Raw genomic sequence first — 22678 nt, 5'->3', positions numbered from 1 at the left:
GAATAGTGTAAGTGGGATTAGTGCATCTACTCAGCCAAACAGTGAAAGTCTATAATACGAGGGGCGCTCAATAAGCAGTGCAACACATTCTTTTCTCGGCCAGTATCGGCTGAAGAAATGAGGAATTTGTGGTTTGACGTTGGGGAATATTCCCGCTTCAGCACCTATAGATTCATGAAGTTTCGACAGGTGGCGGTACTATACGTAACCTTGAAAACGAAGTCTGTAAGGGAGGTGCGTTCCTACCAGTGAGCTTGTAACACTACTGCTCTGCTTTGCAGTTTAACCTAGTGACGACAAGGTTTATTTCTGTCACAAGGCAGCCAGAGATAACTCTACTGCGATAGTACATTTGCTAAATATGGCCTAAACTTGCAGTAAATGTTACCCACCGAGAGGAGTTCAGAAAACTGACCGCGTTTGCCTAGCGGACAAATTGGTATCGAACCTTAATTTTGTAATAATAGCTGTAGGTAGACAGCAGAAACAAATGATTTTGCAAGAAGTAACAGCAACTGAGTACTGTTAACTGAAATAGTTATACAGTCGCCAGTCTAATTAGGCATAATAATGTAAAAACATTATCGATCAAAAACCTGTTTTTACTACTTCAAAACGAACTTTCATTAAATAATGTTCTATGAAGTACAGTGAACACTCCCAAATGGACAAATTGCACAGTGGGTAGGAGCAGTTGTCACTTTAGCAGTTAAGCGGTCACAAAATTTGCAAATGAGCCCTTTCTCTTGTTTACTTTAATCATTACTTTTGCCTCTAGCTAATACAGCTTAAACTTGCCCTTCGCTACCCACACAAGAACAGCTAGCACATGATAATAATCAAGTACAGTTAATACATACGTTTACTATACAAAAGTAATAAGGAAACACAGTATACAAACCTTATACCTTTATTTCTCAGTAATCACTTCAGGATTCATTAGCCAGAAACCTAATAATCTGATTTATCCTTTTTGTCATGATGGAAAAGAAATGTGGTTCCACAAATTATCCCTTTCATTGTAACAAGAAGACTATATACACTTTCATAATTATGTAGCATTAAGTTAGAATTTGGTTACTCTTTCATCTGAGATCATTAAGTTTATGGTAATTTAACACTGTTTACCCTGACAAAAACTTCTACAAAATCAGAGACAACCTCCAGTAAAATCTTACTTCAAACATCCTCAAAACTAAGTATTTTACCATACCACTTGTGAAGCAAGTGGTTTTTGAAAACAAATTTAAAGCAGTAAATATGAGAACATTCTTTTCCAAGTTAATCTCTTTCCTAAACTGATATTTAAGTTGCAAAATATTCAAAAATAGATAGTCTCTGTTATATGTTTGAGAAACAAGTAATTCTTGGCCATGACGTTAAGTGTACTGGCATAAAACTTTGCCACACATCAATAATATGAACTGTAAAATTTTTAATGCTTTTTAATGCAAAGAACGCTCTCGGATTTCATCACTTCAAGAAGAGGATCCTACTTGGATAAGTGCATAAGATGGACACATTGTTCAAACATTTTTTGAATGCTAGCATTATATTTTCACGGAACCAAACACGGCATTACTGGTTCATACAGTAATACAGTTCTGACCTTTCGTATGTGAGATTGAAGTGGTTGCGCAATTGTGGTGGTGAGCATGTGGCGGCTAGGTGGTCTTTCCATTGACAATAATTAGCTCTAATTACCTCTTCTTGGCGTTGTTAATATCAATTTTAGAGCTTTTCCCAAATCAAGAGCACCATTTTACAGCTGTATATTAAATCCGAGGTCATTCCACTCCAATTGCAATACTGTAAGCCTCACTCGGCACCTGCACTGTTTACTCGTCAATTACTTGCTGCCGACTGACTACTGAGCTCTCTCACTTGCCGCCCAGACTCATCGCCACATCCACGTTTTCCTAGTGCGCCAACTCACTTCCGTTGCAGAGGGGAACTACTTTGGATTTCTCTTTATACAATACAAAGTCCGTAAGTACGAACCAGTTATTACATAATTGCCAACAAACATATTTTTAAAAATCTCATTACTTAAAATATTAAGAAGTAAACACAAATATACCTCATTAAATACCACTTCCCTCCAAATAATACAAAGAACTTAACTTGCAAAGGGTAAACGTATCACACTACCTCTCCACGTCTTTACAGTAGATCAAAGACATCACATAGTACAGAATATACACTTTACATGACGCATAATTATTCAGTAAAAGTTATTAACAATTGATTGTAGTGTTACAAGCTGTCACTGAGTTTCTTTTGGAGGAAAACAAGAAAATCGCAGATGTTCGTAGATACCCGCAGAATGTCTAGGGAGGCCTGCCAGTGAAGAAAATCACGGTGAGACACTAGGGGGAGCCGTCTGTCATCGTCGCAACAAAGTCGCACAAATCAGTCCGATCTTGCGCTTGCCAGCTGGCCGCACACAGTTGTGATGCCTGCGAAGTTGGAACGTGCGGACCGAGCGAGGTGGCGCAGTGGTTAGCACACTGGACTCGCATTCGGGAGGACGACGGTTCAATCCCGTCTCCGGCCATCCTGATTTAGGTTTTCCGTGATTTCCCTAAATCGCTTCAGGCAAATGCCGGGATGGTTCCTTTGAAAGGGCACGGCCGATTTCCTTCCCCATCCTTCCCTCACCCGAGCTTGCGCTCCGTCTCTAATGACCTCGTTGTCGACGGGACGTTAAACACTAATATCCTCCTCCTTGGAACGTGCGGACACTCTCATTCGAGGTGATCAATGCATCACAAACACCTCGCTGCTCAATGGAAGTCTCTGTTGGCAGTGCTGACACATTTACCACCAGTTGGCGTACTTAAAGATGTACGCCGCTGGGTTCCTCGCTGCCTAACAGAAGACCATAAAGACCAACTGAGGGATCATCCGCGAAGATTTGATTGCGCGTTACGAGGCTGATCGTGGCAATTTTTTGTCGACTATTGTCACAGGGGGTGAAACATGGGTTCATGACTTCGAACTTGAAACAAAAGGGCAATCCATCGATTGGCGCTACACCACATTTCCACCAAAGAAAAATTTCAAGGCTTCACCCTCAACCGGTAGAGTCAGGGGTTATTCAGTTTGGTGCCCTCCTTCAGGGTACAGTGATTAATCCTGAAATGTACTGTGATAGTCTCAAGAAACTGAAGAAATGAGTTCAGACTATTCGTCACCACAAAACTGCAAATGAGCTTCTCCTTCTTCATGAGAATGCAAGGCCTGAGCCAAGTCTGCGCCCCCCAGAGGAGGTCAAAACACTCCATTGGACTGTTGTTGCCCATCCTCTATATAGTCCGGTTTTCCTATCTTCCGACTTCCATCTGTTTGGCGCAATGGAGGGTGCACGTGGATGATGGGAAGGTTATTGATGCAACAGGAAATTGGTTCAGACGTCGACCAGTAGCGTCAAACCATGTGGGCAAACAGTCCCTCCCAGTAATGTGGCGCAAGGCCGTCACATTGAATGTGTTGAAAAATAGAGTTTCGTAGCCAAAGAGTGGGAAATAGTATGCCGTATTACAATCCTGAAAAGAAACCAACCCGCTTTCAGAAAAATTATGTTGCATTACTTATTCAACACCTCTCGTAGTAGCACCGAGTACCCTATACCGTGTACTACACAGCGGTAAACTCAGTGTATGCAGACTGTTAAAAAAGTATTCCATATTTTGAGAGGTGGTGCTATGAACCAAAACAAGACAGAAAGGTTCAGTAAGGATGAGCTCTAACATTCATACCTTAAGAACAATGAGCACCTGTTCATCTTTGCTCCTGCGCAAAACGTCTCTTCTGCTGCAAGCATTTTGCTATTATGAACGACATATAGAATCTATTAAACAAATAAGGACACATTCCTCTGTTGTTGTCCGCCGATCCAACATGCAGTAAACATCTGTTAGTGTCATTACAGTGTATTTACAGATCTGCGGGAGAGCAGCGCATATATTACTTCGAATGTAACCAGTTTGTGTTCTGATAAATTTTGAGATGCTTCTAATTTGTAGTTTCATCTTTGCATGCACCACGTGATCGCCAATCTGGATGATCAATTTCTCACACTGATCGTCGTTAAGCTTACCTTCACAGCTGAAATTTCGTGCAAAGAACGGGGTATTTATTATAATAAACAAGGGGAAACCACTTGAGAACTGAAACGCTGCATCAGCGTTGTTAAATTCTAGTGTTAAGTAAACAAAGCTGGTAACTTGCTGCACGTGAACACGAAATAGCATTTGTAGACATAGAGAAAGCTTTTCACAATGTTGACTGGAATACTCTCTTTCAAATTCTGAAGGTGCCAGGGTTCAAATACAGGGAGTGAAAGGCTGTTTACAATTTGTACAGAAACCAGATGAAGTTATAAGAGTCGAGGAGTATGAAAGGGAAGTAGTGGTTGAGAAGGGAGTAAGACAGGGTTGTAGGCTATCCCCGATGTTATTCAATCAGTATATTGAGCAAGCAGTAAAGGAAACAAAAGAATTTGGAGTATGAATTAAAATCCATGGATAAGAAATAAAAACTTCGAGGTTTGCCGATGGCACTGTAATTCTGTTAGAGACAGCAAACGACCAGAAAGGGCAGTTTAACTGAATTGACAGTGTCTTGAAAGGAAGATACAAGATGAACATCAACAAAAGCAAAACGAGGATAATGGAATGCAGTCTAACTGAATCTGGTGATGCTGAGGAAATTACATTAGTAAATGAGACCCTTAAAGTACTAGATAAGTTTTGCTATTTGGGGAGCAAAATAACTGTTGCAGTAGATAGTATATAGAATGTAGACCGGCATCGGCAAGATAAGCGTTTCCGAAGGAGAGAATTTATTAACATATAGTAAAGATTTAAGTATCAAAAATTCTTTTATTTGTATGGAGCGTAGCCATGTATGGATATGAAATATGGACGATAAATAGTTTAGACAATAAGAGAATAGAAGCATTCGAAATGTGGTGCTATAGAAGAATGCTGAAATGTGATGCTATAGAAGAATGCTGAATATTAGAGGGGAAGAACACATAACTAATGAGGAGGTACTGAATATAATTGGGAAGAAGAGGAATTTGTGGCACAACTTGACTAGAAGAAGGGATCGTTTGGTAGGACATTTTCTGAGGCATCAAGGGATCACCAATTTAGTATTAGAGGGCAGCGCGGAGGGTAAATATCGTAGAGGGAGACCAAGAGATGAATACACTAAGCAGATTCAGGAGGATGTAGGGTGCAGTAGTTACTTGGAGATGAAGAAGCTTGCACAGGACAGTAGCATGGAGAGTTGCATCAAACCAGTCTCTGGACTGAAGACCACAACAACAACACATGCAGTCAGATTGTATCATAGTGTCCAGAATCAAGGTATCATCGGATGCAAGCTCCTTGGCTTATGAAAAACACGTGGACATGTATTGGGAGGATAATCAATCACAGATACTCAAATATGTTTGCAGTGAGAAACGAGATATGTTGACGGAGTGAGTGAGTGAGTTGACTGCATAGTGCATCAGAGGAATGTTAAGAATGCGATTATGTAACCAGCTTCGATCTCAACGAAGTCTTTAACACAAAATTTTTAACTCTGTTTTCATAGATACGTGCTCGCTTTCCAGGTTCAAAGCTAGTTTAGCCCACGAAATCAGTAAACATTAGTTCGTGGGGTACAAGTGCCACACCAATTAAATGAGAGAAAAATCTTCCCAGTGAGCAACCACATGAATAATGTCAAGTAAAATAAACATTCTCACTAAAAATTGCAAACATGTCATGCTGCATCTACCATTGAGCCCTATCTAGCCGAGCTATGTCTAGCCGCTCGAATACATCAGACTGTTTCAAAGCCTATAGCCAGCTTGCTGATTGACTGAAAGCCCCCCCCCCCCCCCCCGATGCCGTTTAAGGCGACACGCTTCCTCCACAGTACCGCAAAGAGACAAAACCAAAGAATCTTTATGGAATTTATCGGTACTGGTTACAGAAACGTATTTGCCGGGAATCAGCAAATATCACACCGAGAGTTACTGAATGAAAATTATTGACAAGTTGAAAGAGGTCGCTTAACAAACATCTTTGACAGTGTGTATATCACCGCTACTCTCTTTGGCTTTTATTCTGAATCTTGAATGAGATTTTCACTCTGCAACGGAGTGTGCGCTGATATGAAACTTCCTGGCAGATTAAAACTGTGTGCCGGACCGAGACTCGAACTCGGGACCTTTGCCTTTCGCGGGCAAGTGCTCTACCAGTTAGGAAGGTAGGAGACGAGGTACTGGCGGAAGTAAAGGTGTGAGGACGGGACGTGTGTCGTGCTTGGGTAGCTCAGTTGGTAGAGCAGTTGCCCGCGAAAGGCAAAGGTCCCGAGTTCGAGTCTCGGTCCGGGACACAGTTTTAATCTGCCAGGAAGTTTCATTCTGAATGTTATTTACGAAGTAAATTGTGTAATGTCAACAAAGGAATCATATCAATGATTCACATTCAAACAACGTCCGTTGTGTAGATGTCTTTCTCATTCTACGTCGTTTTCTTGTGCCTTTGTCCCGTAATGGCGCAGTTCGAGATGGTAATTAACGGATTTGTCACGGTTAATGTAAGAGGTCGTAGGACGCCCTTCCTATTGCCACATAGCTAGCCCCCGTGGACGGAATTTGAGTATCTCAACTGCATACGTGTGGCGTTATTCATGTGAAAGTGAACGAAAGTTTTCCAAATGTTTTGCGAACCGTATAACTGAAGAATGAATTGGGTACCAGCCCCATAATCACCTAGTTAGATGTGTGAAACCACCTAAACATCGGCACGGATTCAATCGAGGGTTGGAGAACGTCTCCGTCCCGAAAGCGGCGATTTAACACGCACGGCTATCCCTGCAGGTTTTGGGCGGATGACTGTGGTACACTCTTGTGACGCAGAAGACCTTCAGCGTCTTCTAACCCGAAATAGCATCGAGGTGATCCATAATTGTACGTATGGTCGTGGCTATATTGAACTAAATTGAACGCTCGGACACAAACAGTGCAAAAGCGCTAAGTAAACTCGATAAGAAGGTACGTGCCTTCATCATCAGAACTACGAGAAGGGTTCAGCAACTAATGTAACACTTTCTTTCTGAAAACAGGTTGGTTCTACTCAGGATTCCAATACAACATATTATTCCCCACTCTTTTGGCTACAAAACCCTACTTTGCAACGTAATCTCCGTTCAATGCGACGGCCTCACGCATCCTGACTGGGAGGGGCTGTATGCCTGCTCGGCTGCTCGGTACTGCTTTACTGGACGACGTCGGAGCTAGCGTCTTGCTACATCAATAACCTCCCCATTGTCCATGTACTGCTTCCCGTGGAGTGCATCCTCCAATGGGCCGAACAGATGGAAGTTGGGAGGTGTGAGATCTGGGCTGTAAGGTGGATGAGGAAGAACAGTCCAATGAAATTTTATTAGCTCCTCTCGGATGCAGACTTGTGTGAGGCCTTGCATTGTCATGGAGAAGTTCGTTTGCATTTTTGTGATCTGTCCGTCACCTCGAATGAGAGTGTCCGCACGTTCCAACGTTGTAGGCGTCACAGCTGTATGGCCGGCGACACTCAGCAGACCGGACAGATTTGCACGACTTGTTGCAATGATGAGAGACGCCTATCCCAACTATTCACTGCCAGGTCTCCGTAGACACTCTGCAGGCGCCTATGAATGTCTGCGATGCTCTGTTTTTTTGCTAAAACGAACACAATGAGAGCTCTCTGTTTGGAATGCACCACATTGACGCAATTTTGAAGGATACGTATAGCGCCGCCTCCTACTGGAACATAATGAAATACAGAGGATGAAGAGGGAATATTCCACGATGTCCCAGGCCAATGTCCGCATGTTTTCCTTCCAAACCGGCCGAGGAAAAGATGTGTTGCATTACTTACTGAACGCCCCTCGTATCTACGCACAAGAATCTTCATTCCATGAAATAGACTTAGAAACATTCATCCATGCGAATTCTTCATAGTAGTCCTGTTATTGTATACAGGTAAAATGACAAAAACACATAAAATTCAATAAAAATTCTTACTGACTTTTATGCGTCTTTGTAGTAATGTCATCGTTGTGTAAAGGTAAAGAACAAAATTAAACTTTCTCAAAACTAGAAATGATTGTCTTAGTGGGATTGTCGCTATCGTTCTTTGAATAGAAATGTGGCATTTCAGTCTTTGATCGCCATTTTTTATTTTCAATGACCGGTTTCAGGCTAGCTGCCCATCTTCAAATCTGTTAGATAAAGTTAAAAATATAATTAACAAGAGAGATATAGTTACTGATAGAACTATCTTAGTTTACAAAAAGAAATTTTGGCATGTACTAAATGCCAACATACCATATATTTCAGTTACAGAGTAACCTGTCTGTACAGAACTATTGGTTCGCTGTCATAACTAAAGTAATTTTTAATCTGTTACAAACTTATATCACAGTTTGGAGAAACGTGATTAGTAAAAGTAAAAAGTGCCCTCTATCTGTAAGAATTGTGCATTTGTACTAAGATGTTATTTTTTCACCATACATATTAAAGGCGAATATATTTTTTTTAATAATAAGACGATTTTTAAAGAAATAACATATGAATAATCTTTTGGAGTGGACCATGAACTGAAATAATTTACAATACTTTTCTTTTTTTTTAAAAAAAATCTAATAATATAATTAAAACATATATATATATATATATATATATATATATATATATATATTATTTCGAAAATGTGCGTTTTCTCTTCTTTGTATTGATTGGTGGTGGAGAGGATTTCCCTACGTCAGTACGTATACAGCGCCTCGCCAAGTCCTCTTCCGCCGCGCCCAATTCACCTCGCCGCCAGTACGCTGACGGCCGTTCCGCTGCACCTGGTTCTTACTGGAGCATGCTGTTGAAGCCTAAAACATGTCTTTAAAAATCTCATAATAATTCCTGTACATAAAATCACTTGATGAGCGTGTATTTCAATATCTTCGAGCACGTTGAGATAGAGACTTTTTGGAGCTTTATGTAACACCTCCATTTCTTCATATATATTGCTCACTTCATGTTTACTATCCTTTACATGCGCTCCAAATGCTGTCAGATTGCTATGACTGCATTGTTCCCTGTATCGAATTTCAAAATTCCGCCCTGTCTGCCCTATATAACAACTGTCACATTCAGCACATTTGATCTTGTATACTCCGGAATTGTTGTATTTCATTTTTTTTGTCGTTGTTGGTTTATGTCTTAGTCTATGTGCCATTTGCCCTTTATTCTGGAATGCCATAGCGATGTTTTTTGGAAAGCATTCAGCAATTCTTTCCGACACACACCCTTTGTATATCAGGGTGACAAAGTTCTTCTTAACTTTAATTTTCCTAGTATCATTACTGATACCCGCGGATTAGTTTGTGTCCTGAACCCACTAGCTGCTGCTACTTCTGCAACTCATCTTCCTTTAGTGGCAATCGCAGGGCTCTGTTGCACATTGCATGAAAGTACGCTCTTTTATGCTGTGCCGGGTGGTGCGATGTCGCTTCTATAATGCTGTCGGAACAAGTGTCTTTTCTATAGACGCCGAGAACGTGCCTACCCCCGTCCTTTCTCACGGCCAAATCCTAATAGTTAACCGCCCCATTGTTCTCCATTTCTAGCGTGAATTGATTGGATACTGCTCGTTTAAAACTTGAATCATATCCTGTACTTCTTCTTTTTTCCTTGTGAATAATAAAATAGTGTCGTCAACATACGGTCTGTAATAAATTAACTTCTCCTTAAATACCGGTACTGGAAAAGAGCTGAAAACTTTGTTCTCAAAGTCATCCATAAAAATTTCAGCTAAAATGCCTGATAGACTGTCTCCCCTAGCTAAACCTTCATCTTGAATAAAAACCTGGTCGTTAGAGACGAAACTATTAAAACTCAATGTGAACTCTAGCATATCTACGAGTTCGACGATTTCACTCATGCTCGTTGACGTATTTATCAGGTTTTTCCTTATAATTTCCAAAGTTTCTGCAATTGTATATACAGATTTTAACTTATGGTACAAAGCCTTATTCAACAGCTCATTAAAGGCTTCCTTCCCATTACAAATAACACGCATTGGTTTGTTCTCCTTGTGCAACTTTATTTGCGCTCTCGCTTCAGGCGTTCTTGGATTCATCTTTACTAATCTAGCTTTTTCTCATGGAGTGAATAAAAATTGTATTGCTTCTACCCTAGCCTTTAAATCTGTCTCAAACAACTTTGTTAGATCCTTTTTTGATTTCTTTAATTCCATTTTCTTGAAAAAATTGCATTGTCTTATCTACATAATCTTGCTCGTAAATCGCAACTTAGGTACTGATCTTATCTGACGTAATCACAATTGCATTGTTAGAATCCAGTTTTAAGTTAATTTCTTTCACTAACCTCAGCTCACTATATATACCGTTACGTAATGTTTTCTGGCATTCAATTGTCTCTTTGGCTTTGATGGCGATACATGTCTCCTGGAATGTAGTTAACTTAGCGTCCCTACGTGCTACCTTCACTTCTGCGACCATTCTCTTGATGTCTCGATCTTGCAAGTTCGTTCGCGGATTAAGCTTACGCCCCTTATCCAAAAGCTTCTGCTCTTCATTAGAAAAGACAATATCTGTTAGGTTAATGGTTCTTTCACAAAATTTATGTACATACTGTACTTTATCTGTTTCCCTCTCTGCATTTGCTATTGCTCTACACAGATTAGTCATTTTCTTATTATGTCTCTTCATGATTTCGTCCCTATGTACCTGAATCCTTGCTTGAATCTCATTTTCAGCTTGTATAAACTGCACTGGCGACAATAGGTTACCTAACTTCATATGTAAATTGAACGTTAGCCTATTGAGATTGTCTTTCTAAATCTGCCCTGATTTGATCTCCTGTCTTATCCATGACTGTACTGCTCTCCTCTTTACTTTTCTGGCTGCGGTACTGCTGTTATATATATATATATATATATATATATATATATATATATATATATATATATATATATATATATATATATATATATATATATATAAGTTTTTTTTAATTTTAACTAGTGAAAATTATTTCAATTCACGGTCCACTCAAAAAAGATTACTCATATGTTATTTCTTTAAAAACTGTCTTATTATTCAAAAGTATATTCGCCATTAATATGTATGGCGAAAAAGTAAGATCTTAGTAAGTATGCCAATTATTACAGATAGAGGGCACTTTTTACTTTTACCAATCAGGTTTCTCCAAACTGTGACAATAGGTTTTAACAGATTAAAAATTACTTTAGTTATGACAGCGAACCAATAGTTCTGTACTTACAGGTTACTCTGTAACTGCGATATATGGTATGTTGGCATTTAATACATTCCAAAATTTCTTTTTGTAAACTAAGATAGTTCTATCAGTAACTATATCTCTCTTGTTAATTATATTTTAACTTTTTCTAACAGATCTGAAGATGGGCAGCTAGTCTGAAACCGGTCACTGAAAATAAAAAATAGCGATCAAAGACTGAAATTCCATTTTTTTTAAATTAAACTTGATAACTTGTTTATGAACTTTCATGTGTCTTTACGTTTTTTACAACTATGCAGTAATGACACTATTGTGAGGCCTTTCTGTGGACGACCGTTTGTAAATGTATTGCACGCAATGAACGTTCTTGTACGTAGATTTTTCTGATACTGACGGCATATACCTTCGAATCACTCTAAATAAGTGATACCTTAATGTGTGTGCTGAGCTCACTTACATCACTACTAAAGAGCTTGTGCTGAATATCATTTCCTACAAAACAAAAATTGTGCTGATTAGCTGTAAGAGAACAGACAACGTGATTATCAAATTGGATTAGAAAGAGTTTTGAGTCAGCAAAATAAAATGTCTATGATGTGGGTTCACAGAAAAATGAGATCATTGTGCTGATACAAAATAAAATAGCACTCGACTACACTTACGACATTACGAAAACTGCATCGTCTGATCTCGATGTTACATTTATCGGACTTAAGTGAATTGTAAACTACTACATGTAACCCGTACTTCTGTAAGAAATAGAATCTCTCATTCATGAACAGGCTGGACGAATTTGACAGGTAGATGTGTTTCAGTATGATATAAAAGTGTTCTCAGAAATGGAAATTTGGGGGGCTGGAGGGGGGGGGGGGGGGGGAGAGACACATCATCCGAACGTAAAGTACAGCTTCACGTGTCTCATATCTGAAGGGAAAATAGAAAAGAAAATGTCGAACTCGTCGGAGAAGAGCCTCGTGGTCCTAGGATCTCCAGGAGTGGCACGACATCCAAGGAATTGTTAGGTTGATACGAACAGTTGAGAACAGAGTAGAGAGATCTATGAACCTCGCTAACCTTCCGTAAAAACACCCAAAGACGAACAATGAAATCACCTCTAACGCAATCGTCATAACTTACTATTTAATGTGATCTACTTTTCTATTTTCATGTCACAACAGAAAAAACAATACGTAGTTGTTATTTCATATCCAAGCACTACATGCCTGACTTATTACGCCAACAGACTTAGTGGTATTGCACTTGTTTTCTACGAGAGTGAGACACGCACGATACGACACCAATCGGCAGGCAGCAATATTTTCTAGGAAATGGTTTTGACTGTTGTAGTAGGATATGTTTAAGAACCTTAATTGATGTCGAAAGCTCAGCTCGCTCATAACGTTTTTCATTACGGCCGCGCCAGGAATGTGTTCCACGTAAAGTGAACTATGAACTACGCTCCTGCTGCTGGCAGTACCGATCAGTGTCAAAATCGACCACAATTATAAGAGTAAAATCTGCAAAATGCTCAGTAGCACCCTGTTTTTATGCTTTCGATGTCCATTTAAGAAAGAGAAATAGAAATAATGTTTTATGTGTGACAAACGAGTGGTGTTCTGGAATGTAATCTATGTTACTATCAGCATGGAAAACGGATATTAACCGCCAAAAATCGAAAACAGTTATTGTATACTGCCTCTTTTCTAATAGTTATTTACGCTCTTAGTTCTATGAACTCACTTTTTGTCAAAATGAATTTGAATGTTGTTTTGTTATTCATCCATAAGAATCTAAATCACTAAGGGATTCTTAAGTTTTCCATTAAACAGATCTTACTTGAGTACCCTGCGGATTTAATGTTTTTCCTTAACTAATCTTCGTTGCAGTCTTATATGTTTCTCAGTAATTAATGATGTCTGATATATGTCATGTGAATGGAATTAGTCATCTAAATAAATCACCTACATTAAATATCTTACGTTGGTCCCACAGTAAGATATATTAAAACACTCAACACCCGATTTTGTACATCATTAAAGCTCTTTATATGACTTCAGTCGTGCGCTAGACTGCCTCGTTACATAGTACTATCCGTTAATCAATAAACATCAAGAAGTGTCAGACCGGAAGAAAGAAAAGTGGTAAACAGTTTTACTTTTTCCTTGGAACTGTTTGTGTTGTAGGAAATGACACCAGTACCAGGAGAAAGCAGCCCATATCGTTCTAATATATTCAGTTGTTTCTGGCAGTTGAGGCCTTGGGGTTGCTGTCCAGTCCGGAAGACGTTGCCCGATCTCGCTGTTAGGACTATACTGATGTTCATAACCTAGTCAAGAATAAGCCGCGTGTCATAACATCATATCGAGACGCTCTTGGAAGCATGCATAATCAGTACTCACCATAACATTAAACTAAGGGAACACTGCACCTTGAGGTATTACTTTCGTATACGCACTAGCAAATCACAGTTTATACTTCCTCCAGCAAAAAAATGGCTTTCTCTAGGACTCTGAGAAGTATTAGTACAAACGACGAATCCACGCTGTATAACCATTCACTTTTCGTAATGGAACAGTTCCTACACGACGAGAGTGTTCTCTTGAATCCGAAAAAGTCATTCTGTCAAAACTAGATCAATAGCTTCTGCAATATCTGTCTCGGGTTACTTACGTGTCTACATACACTTGTCCAACAAAAACAGTCAACCGCTAAATCTTTGCCTATTGGGCCCGCGGCTAGCCAAAAGTAAACAAATACCACCAAAGAGCAAAAACTCTCCTTCAGTCCATATTGAAAATTCCTGAAGACTAGAAAAAGTATTGCAGTAGTTTAGTAAATTCATGTTTTCGTGCTTTGATGCTCAGATTACTCATACGGCACATAGCAGGACACGCAGAAACATGGATCCAGAGGACTACTGTGTGCCAATGTTTACAAACACTCGGCGTGCGATAATTCTAGAATATGTTTTGCCGCGCAACAGATCAGGCATGTATCAGTATTTATTGACAAGGACAAGGACAGAAGTTGTGAAGGGCGATATATATCAAACATGCTTTCTTAGCATGGAAGACTGAAAAATGCGAGAGCTTAAGGTGATGATTGTGCTGGTGGTATCGTCGTTAGTGGCGGGTGTGGCTTCTGGTCGATGGTGGATGTCGAAGACTAACGGCTCGTTATCGGTTCGGCTGGGCTAAATTTAGCAGCACATAATTTGTAAAATTAATTAAAATTTGGACCGTCTTGGCCGTGTAGTATAGTATTCGGGCTATCGGTTACCGTTTGCATGGAAAGAGGTTTCAGTAATACGTTCCGTGTGCGTGCATGCACAGGCGCTCGAATGATCCTAATAATAGCGTCTGGAAGTATTATTTAGGTGACAGGAAGTTGTTATGGTCAGCTGTAAGCCAGAAAATACTATCAAAATAGGTGATATACTAAATCGTTTCCAGCGGTTCCGAAATGAAATATTGTAAAGCCTCCTGCGCCGTCTCCCCTTCCTCTCTCCGCAAGCGTTTTTCTTCAACACGCGGTTATCCTTATCAAACACACACATACACAAGCACCACTTTAGTTTGGATGTGACAAGAGACAGTAAAATCGTTCGAACAGTGTGTGTTCGGTTCCAGAGCCCCTAGGCCCTGCTTACACTACCGCCAAAAGTCGAATGAAAAAACAAAATAGTCACAAGCGATTTTTTAAACAGATATTAACAGAGTGTATCATAAAGGACATCGAAAACTGACAAGGGTAAAATCACACGGTAATAGAAGGAAAACCGCTTCAGAAAACAAGGGCCCGCGCAAACAGTTCGCTTTTTTGTCTCTATTATCGTATACTTGCACTCGTGTTAGTTTCCGCTATTAACAGTTATACGTGGACTAGGAGGAACATGTGGCATATTGCACGACGTACTACCGATTGTTTGCATATCGACGAAAGGGGCCTGTAACTAGGTCAGTCCTTTCATTAGATTAGTCCCTCTTCGATTTTTTTCCTGTAAAACCTAAAAAGACACTGTTTACAAGGGCATACGAACTACATCAGGTCATACCAAACGACGTATTACTGCTGCCTGCTCTGAAATTTCTAATCAAGTGCCTGAAGGTGTGTATCATCCTCTACAGGGCAGATCTGAAGCCTGTAGTCCGACTTATAACATTTCTGGCTCTTGGAACCAACGCTTTATTCCCACGTATCATCTTACTGACAGAAGGTACAGTAGGTGACACATCAAGTGATGTGAGGAAGGAACGACAGGTGCTATTGGTCGGTTACAACAGTTGTGGGGAGTTGCGCCGATGGAATGAACCTTAATAAAAGACAGAGGGGCTTATGCTCTGGTCTGTACGCCAAAACAGTTATTTTCGTCTATTCAAATTTTCAAATGTGTGTGAAATCTTATGGGACTTAACTGCTGAGGTCATCAGTCCCTAAGCTTACACACTACTTAACCTAAAGTATCCGAAGGACAAACACACACACCCATGCCCGAGGGAGGACTCGAACCTCCGCCGGGACGAGCCGCACAGTCCATGACTGCAGCGCCCAAGACCGCTCGGCTAATCCCGCGCGGCTTTCGTTTATTAATTACAACTGCAGCAACCTTCATATTATGTTCACAATAATATTGGAGAACTGCTAAATACTACACTATTCTTACATGATTAGAACGTTCTTCATTATAAACTTCTAGAACCATTTGAGTAACTAGTGAAAGGGTTTTATTACGGCCCCTTTCGTATTTTATTTCATTATCAAGTCTTATTAAAATGCCTGAGAGAAACTGTTCTGTTGTCTGATTAAGTACTTGAAGAAACTTCTTTATTTCATCTTGACATCAGCAGCCTCTTTCCTTTCCCCACGTAACCTTGAATGATCACTGTAAAGCGTCAATGCTCGGATGATTTTTGTAGCACCAGCAATAGTCAGAGAAGTTTCATTTCCTCAGAGTAAAGTAGTAAAGTAGCTTCACTAGGACTTTTCAAATACATGCAGCCGATTCTGTGCCTCCCATCTTTCTTAGTGGGTGGCTAGGTCCAGTAACGGAAACCACCCACAGCACGCTAGAAATCAGTCGCGCTCCCCAACCGTTGGCCGTCTTTTAGACACTCCGGTGCCCTCCGCTGACCCGTGAGTACTCTGTTTTTAAAAACATAGTTTAGGCGAAAGGTCGGGTTTTGTTTATGACGATCAAATTCTGATTAGTGTTAGGGAATCATTCACTTATCTCAACTACGTATTCAGAATTGTTTATTGCTTTAAATCGCGGTATTACGTGGTTAAATCTTGGTGAAATGCGTGGACTGCTAATCATGCTATGTTTCTCGGCCAGACTTGACCATGTGCCTGCAGCACTTTTGCTTGTTAGATTTAAAGATTTCCCCCGACCCTGCGCCAGTTCGCAAAGTATTAATATCACCGGAGCTACCAATTTCAGTGTAATTTTCGTGACATAATTAGATTCGTGTGATTTGAGAAATGGTCTCCGGTACTTGTTCAAATTGTGAAAAGTCTTCGACCATTCTGTTAGTAACCGCTCTCAGTGATTCATTAGTAGTATTCGTGCATGCTATTTATTGATTTTGTCGTGCGTTCATAGACATTTTTTCTTTATTATGTGCTGGTCCTCTGTGTCGATCGCCCACCAACTGTAATAAGAGAAATGGATTTTATTTTGGTTTAGATCTAACCCCTATATGTATGGAGATATTTCCAATAATAGTAAATGGTGAAATTTGATGCATTTTTGCCGAAGACTCTAAACTCGACTTCGATCCACTATAGCTTCCATATTTTGGATCATGAGGATTTCTTAGCCAGGAATAGTGAGTAGAAGCTCTTTTTTATTTCTTTCGTGCGGCTGAGTGCGTAAATTGTGTAACAGAATCATTCTTCCTTTAGAGACCCCTGGAGTCCGTGTCGTAATCCTTTCGTGAGGCATTCAAGTTGATATTCATGCACACGAAAGTGATCAACAACCCCATTGCACGTTATCTGGAAGTACATAATCAATATCGTATCCGTATCATGTTGGGAGTCATTCTGAAGTAGTCAAAATTCGATTGTGATTTATCTCCATCTATTCGTATAAGATCTGCTATTGTTCCACATAGCGAGGTGGCGCAGGTCTCGCATTCGAGAGGACGACTGTTCAAACCCGTGATCCTGATTTAGGTTTTCTGAAATTTTCCTAAATCGTTTCCCTGGATGGTACTTTTGAAAGGGCACGGCCGATTTCCGTCCCCATCCTTCTGTAATACGATTGCACCGATGACCTCGCTGTTTCGTTCAGATGGCTCTAAGCACTATGGGACTTGTCTGAGGTCATCAGTCCCTAGACTTAGAACTACTTAAACCTAACTAACCTAAGGACATCACACACATCCATTCCCCAGGCAAGATTCGAACCTGCGACTGCAGCAGCAGCGCGGTCCGGACTGAAGCGCCTATAACCGCTCGGCTACAGGGACCGGCTCCTCGATGCTTGGTCCTCTCCCCTAAGTCAACCAACCAAAATTCCACATACTTCGACTCTTGTAGCTGCCATCTATTATCGTTCTCAGCCTCCACTCATTTCTCTCTCAGTAGGCCACAAAGCAAAGCATCCAAAATCTTAAAGAGGTTCTGTTGTTCACTCAGATTTTCAGAGAAGAAAAGATTGTTCTGATGTGCGGAATTATAATGGTACTAATGTGGTCGCAGCAAAGCCATGGCGATGTCCGCTGGCACTTGAAAGATAGAGATTTTTCAAAGAAAAGACAAGAAACGTTACTACTGGCTCGCACGACATTGCACACACAATGAGCGAGAATCATAAAAAAGGGCAAGTTATCCCCTACTTCTTGAGAGATCAATGTGTTTAAATAATTCCATGCTATATTGCAAAAAGAGGTAATTTAGTCGCTAAAAACGGGATAGATTGTGCCCTCCTTAAATAAGGAAGCTCGTAGTAAGAAATACGATACATACATTTTATTTCGCGACTCATAATGTTTTTTATCGCAAGTAACAGAAATTGTTGAAAACAACACACACGTCTTTTACTTTTTTTTTTTTTTTCAAGCTCGAATTGGTCGTGAAACCCAGTGTCTCTAAATATGTCTGTCGATCGCCCCACGTAGCACTTTTAACATCTGAGCGCACAGTAAAGATACCTAGAAGAAAAGAATCTTCCGCCAAGGCCTTCGGTTTCTTGGTGCCGGAGTATTCCGAGGGATTTCATGCAGTTCACATGATTTAATTATCATGTCCGTTCTTCTTCATGGCAATGCTCAGCAGTAACCTGTGTGTGACGATATTTCTAATTACGAGAGATAACTTGTTTTCTTTACTTCTTTCTTTTTATTGTACTTCATTTCCTCTGTACGTCTGTCTTCGTTAGATTACAATATTTGTTGTTTTGTGTTCCATAGTGCGAAATGTAAGTGTCCTCTTTTTTCTTACTTTATTAAAATAGTTACATGAACCTCTTTCAATTGATTATTCAAAAGTGTCTTTCGTGAAACACGCTGTGTGAAACCAAACGTAATATACAGGACAATTGTATGATGTATGCATGACCGATATCGATAGCTGGTGGTTGGGCAGTGACACTGTGTCGGTGTGCGCGTTTCTTGTGTAATCATGCCAGACACAAACACTCGAAAATTTATGGCCGCATTCTTATTTTTCAGTCTCGTTATAAACCAAATTTCGACGCTGGCCTCACGAAACAAAATGATAGGCTGTGAATACAGTGAGATTCATTGGGTACTATGAGCAGCACTGACTATTCCTATGTGAATGGACTATGTCATGGTTATAACCGAACTGCTTTGTATATAACCGAGTTGCACGAAGTAATGTTCTTTGAAGTTATTATCTTACTGCCAGTGTCCAAAAAGGCTTGCTCATCTGTGGTAGAGAAGAGAAAGCCCTTTTTGGACACTGGTATTCAAATTTGTGTGGTTGCTAAGAGGTAATTTAATAGTGTAATGGAGTATAATGATGTAATAGACGTGCCAGTAATGGAACTAAAGATGGTGGGTCCTAATGGTAAATTAAGAACAGTTGTTAAGCGAAAAATAATTTTGGAATTTGAAACTGGGGGTACAAGTTTGGTGCACAATTTCTTGTGGTTCCTGGTCTGAGTGTACCTATCTTCATGGACTTGCAGAAAGACAATTACTCAGGAAAATCACATTCGTAAAATATTTATTTACAATGACCGGTTTTCGTAAACAGAGTTACCATCAGCGTACTGTACATAAAGTGTAAAACGTATCTCATTTGAAAACTAGCGTACACGCCATTAATATAATACATAGATTGAATTATTATTACACAAATTTCTGTACAGGTTGATATAAGTGCCAAACTCGCGCTGTAAATGTACTCAACATCTTAATTAGCTGGACAATTGACATAAGCTGCACTGACATGTCAAAATTAAGATCAGAATATGTGTTGAAAGTTAAAGCAAGTCTTTACAAAATGTTTCTCCAAGCGCATCCGTCCCGTATTACGGATCATGGAGAAAATCACTGATGCAAAAGCACCACTGAACCGACTAGCAGCGAAAATGGCTACAGGAGATCTTAATGTTTAGTGCCGCTAGAGGTCGCTTGCGTATTCATGTCACCGTCAGCTGATAATGTAAATATGTAAACCTAGTAAAATTTGGTAACTGGTATACGATTATAATTTTTTGTAGGAGGTGGAAAGTGAAATATTATCTAAAATCAGAAGGAAACAAGTAATCGCATGGAAGCAAAACTGGAAGTCAAAAAAGACCATTTGCATCTAATATTACAACCTAAATCGTATTTCACAATCCTATCATTGCACAGTGTCAGATAAAAGACAAAATAATCACACACTAACATTTATTGACAATATGCTTGCACAGAAGAAAACTAGCTGAGGATGAGATTGTGCAGTATAGAGCCCCATATGTAACTCATTAAGTAGGTGATGAAGTGACAATCATTCATTAATCGATTTTAACATCACTGTCCCCAGCAAGCACATGCAGTGGCAAACACATGACAGGAGGCAACACCTCCATCTAGATATACTACATGATATGTAGCCTGAGGTCTATGTATGATTTTGGATTTTCAACAATTGTTGTAAAGGGATACCATCAGAGTCACAAAACCAAAATAGTAGTATTACAGTGATGACAAAGGAAATTCAATAAAACACTAAAAGATTTAGATAAAATAGAGATATATTCTTAAGCATGAGGTGTAATTACGCAGTGTATTGCCTAAGGAGATAAACAAGGACAAAGGAAGTACCTATAGGTCATGGCAAAATAATACCGAATGTAACTTAGACATGCCGATGGATCTTACGTCAACTGTCCAGCTAATTAAGATACGCAGTACATTCACAGCGTAAACTGTCCACACATCAAAACCTGTACAGTATTGCGTAACAATAATTCAGTCCAGTATATATTAATGATACGTATTCCAGCTTTCATAATATGAAATGTTTTACGCTTTACATACACTATTCACACATCAGATGATGGAAACTCTGTTTATCGAAACTAGACATCATAAATAAAGGTTTCACAAATGCAGTCTTGGCAGAGTAGTTGTGTTTCTTAAAGCTGAACATTTACAGATTGCTCTACTAGTACTCAGCATGGGCAAGTTGACTATCGTCTTGAGTATGGACTGGTTAAAGGAGTGTGAAGCAAAAATTAACTGCTGGGTAAGTTTTGTTAGTTTTGGAGCGAAGGTTCAAAACTGAGTGCGAATTTTGAGGATTTGGTAATAAATAGTAACAACCTAATGTGACGAAATGAAATAAAGATGATGCTGATAGGAGCTGATTTTGGAGAATTAGAATTGAACCTGGAGCATGACTGTGATACATATGAGAGTGCGATTATACAATAATGAAAGAACCAAAGAACCTTTATGAGTTGATCCAGAAAAAATGAAAGTGATCAAGAAATGTTAATCTCCAAAAAATGGAAAGCATCTTAAGTCTTTTCTAGGTTTTTGTATTTTTTATAGAAATTTTTTGTCTGCTCAAGTCTTTAACAACCCGTATTTGAATAAGTTATCGAGTTCTAAGGTAGTTTTTGTTAGGGCAAGCAAGTATCAAAAGGCTTTTTATGAACTTAAGAAGACTCTGAAGAAGCAGATTTTCCGCCACCCTGAAAGGAAGATCATGGGACGATAGCTTTTGCAAGCAGTTCATTAAAAGGGAATGAGGAAAAATATAATGTGAGTGATTGAGATGCATTGATGATAATTTCAGGGTTCCAAAAGATCAAAGATTACCTATGGGGAAATAAATCCATCACTTAAACTGACCACAGAGCCCTTATATTTTTCAAAAAATTGAATGCAAGTTTAACTAAATGACCATTGTTTTTTAAATAATTTCAGTTTGAACTCAGATACATCAAGTGTGCTCAGAACAAGGTGGCAGATGCCTTAACCAGACTGCCACTACAAGGGAGTGATGTATGATATGAGGAGAGCGAACATATAAAACTATTTAATATATTATAAAACGAAATCAAAGGGAGAACAAAACTAAAAGTATCTACAGAAATTTGAGTAGGTATCAGAATTAGGATGAAATATGGAAGCTGACAAAAAGGAACTTTGGTAATAAGCATAGTGAACATAGATTTACAAAATATTACAAGTTATATGGTAGTCAATTGTTTAGGTGAACAAACGAAAATCTGGATGTCTGGAAAATATGCTGACCCAGTGAGCACAAAGATGATTAATCGATTACAGTCATTTTAGTTTTCGACATGTGGATCCTAAAAAGTGTATAAAGAATTTAAGAGAGTGCATAATTTTTGAAAATATGGTAAAATGGGTGAATAACCATAAAGAAACAGAAACATGTGACCAATGTCACAGAGCCAAAGTTGCCAATCACATGTGCAGACATGCATTGCAGAACGTTAAACTGAATGATTTGATGGAATTGCTAGCCATGGGTTGCTTTGGCCCTATGCCGAAGACAGAAGGGGGATCATGCCAATATTTTTGTGATGTTGGAGGCGACTATAAATTTATTAAGCTGTATCGTTTATAGAAAGCAACCGGTAGAATAAATCTGACTTAGGTAGGAAACGACTGTTCTGCGAAATTTGGAAAAACTAAAGCCGCACTTTCTGATAATGGATCACACTTTACCTGTAAGAAATGGAACGAAGGTCTTGCCAGGCATGAGTTAACGATGATAAATACTTCAGCTTATCTTCTAGTAGGAAATCCTGTAGAACATTATATGAGGGAATATGGTAGGCTGTGCTGCAAATACTGCAGCAACAGTTATAGCTCATAGGGTCATATTGGAAGGGACATTGAGGATGTAATGAATAAT

General features: G+C 39.4%; 1 non-coding gene across 1 annotated transcript; it reads left to right on the top strand.

Moving 5' to 3' along the window:
• The first annotated feature begins 6324 nt into the window (after positions 1-6324).
• Positions 6325-6399, top strand: Trnas-cga (transfer RNA serine (anticodon CGA)). Its single transcript has one exon. It is a non-coding gene; the product is annotated as a tRNA-Ser (tRNA).
• The last annotated feature ends 16279 nt before the right edge of the window (positions 6400-22678 follow it).

Source organism: Schistocerca nitens, chromosome 7 (genome assembly GCF_023898315.1).
Source record: "Schistocerca nitens isolate TAMUIC-IGC-003100 chromosome 7, iqSchNite1.1, whole genome shotgun sequence".
Taxonomy (NCBI): Eukaryota; Metazoa; Arthropoda; class Insecta; order Orthoptera; family Acrididae; genus Schistocerca; species Schistocerca nitens.
This window is presented reverse-complemented; position numbering and strand designations above follow the sequence as displayed.